A 1,822-nucleotide genomic window follows, 5' to 3' on the forward strand; every position below is an offset into this window, starting at 1 on the left:
AATACAGGTGTGAAATTAATGTATTAAAACTAATACAGATATATGTATATATATTTTTGATTAATTCGTTTGCTAAATTAGAATATATATATATGTATATATTTTTCATTTAACAATTGCAACTGAAAGAAACTAAATATTGAACAAAAATATATTGTCACATTCTGCATTCTCAAATACAAATTTCACAAAGTAAATTTTTGATTAACAGAAAAAATATGAATTACAAAAAATAATTGTATATTATTAAAATATTATGCAACCATGACCAAAGTCAGAATCATCATTACAGTACTGTGGACTTAATGCTTGTATAATAGTGATAAACTTCAGGGGAGATCATGATGACAGAAAACTGTAAACAACACTCTGAAGTCTGAAGCTGCTTTTCTTGTTTCTGTGACCTCAGCACGCTGACAGACTTGAAGTTGCTACAGATTTAAAAAGTGATAATTACAGGAAGAAACTTCTCTTTTTCATCCGTTTAATCAAACATTTGATGCCTCAGCTGTCTCAGTCCTAAAGCATTCTGCAACTACAACTAACCTGAGGAGGCTTGGATTTGGCTGCAGGTGCCCCTGTACATCCTTCTCAGCAGCACACATGTGGGTACCATTTAATCACACTGCTTCCTGAGCTTTGCTTCATCACAAGACCAAAGGTGGCATCCCGTGTCACAGTCTTATCATCATCCAATTGGAGAAGAAACATTTACAGGCCTCCTGGTTTTGTTTTCTGATCCTGCAAAAAGACTGAGGACAACAAAGCCCAGAGAACAGGAGATACACAACATCCAACATTCAGACTCAACAGCCTCCATAAATGAAGAGCACCAGGTTGGTCCAGTTATACTAGATATAAGCATGCTTCACATTACTGTGTATCAATAATAATCAAGAGACAAACTTTGAAGATGCAGAGCATGATGTCCCATCATCAGACTGCAAACAAATATCCACCAGGCTTCTTTGTTGGCAGAGGTGATGATTCTCCCATCAGGGATCAGTAGAGTGTATTAACCTGTGGTATAAACAGCAGTCACTGAAATATTACTGTTTCAGATAAGAAATCTGCCACATAAAAGCCAGGGTGGGAGGGATCTCTGCAAACTGACTTACCTCTGCAAGTGTGAGGCTGTTCCTCCAGCCTCAACAAAAATCTGACTCTCCAGTCACAGACAAACAAAAAAACTCCAGCTGGGAGATAGAAAACGCTGCCTGGGTCTTGCTGGATGTTGCTGGTCAGAGTCCCACATTAGCAGAGTGCTGCTTGGTCCCACTGACCCATGTGGACAGTGACTGTGGAGAACTGTTCTGGCAAACAGAAAAGAGAATTAAAATGACAAAAAGCCAAATTTCCACAAAGACTCTCTTAGAATCAGCAATCAGAAAATCATTGGTTCATATTACAATTAAATATGACCAGGCTCCTTAAATGTAAGCAGTTAAGATCTGATTTGATTTACATCCTTCACACAGCACATTTGTCCAGGCTGTCAGGTAAACATAGAATTAATCTCAGGTAACATGACTCACAGTAGAGATTCAGTAAGAAAGATTGCCAGCTCTAATATTATTACCACACAATCCAAGGACACACCAACAGCTCAGATTTCTAGAAGTATTTAAACAAATGTCTTCTGAATATTCAATTCAGGTTCACAGTGGGAGGGTGGGGGGGTGTCGTGGAAGTTTGTAAATAAAGTCTGCAACACAGAAAGAGCTGTGATCAAGCTATTTATTACTGTGCGCAGGAGAGCCAACACACATCAAACATCACAGTTCACAGTCATGTCAGCTCTGCCACAGAAGTCGTGCTCCTA

General features: G+C 38.5%; 1 long non-coding RNA gene across 2 annotated transcripts; it reads right to left on the minus strand.

The window, feature by feature from the left end:
* Positions 1–304: 304 nt before the first annotated feature.
* Positions 305–1,565, minus strand: LOC120438069. 2 transcript variants are annotated; one of them, XR_005611642.1, is made up of 5 exons: positions 1,410–1,565; positions 1,119–1,313; positions 907–1,020; positions 547–752; positions 305–431 (listed from the first exon to the last, which is right to left on the minus strand). It is a non-coding gene; the product is annotated as an uncharacterized LOC120438069 (long non-coding RNA). The 2 variants fall into 2 exon arrangements; XR_005611641.1 differs by having other exon boundaries at positions 547–1,020.
* Between the last annotated feature and the right edge of the window lie 257 nt (positions 1,566–1,822).

This window comes from Oreochromis aureus, linkage group 3 (assembly GCF_013358895.1).
Source record: "Oreochromis aureus strain Israel breed Guangdong linkage group 3, ZZ_aureus, whole genome shotgun sequence".
In the NCBI taxonomy this organism is placed as follows: Eukaryota; Metazoa; Chordata; class Actinopteri; order Cichliformes; family Cichlidae; genus Oreochromis; species Oreochromis aureus.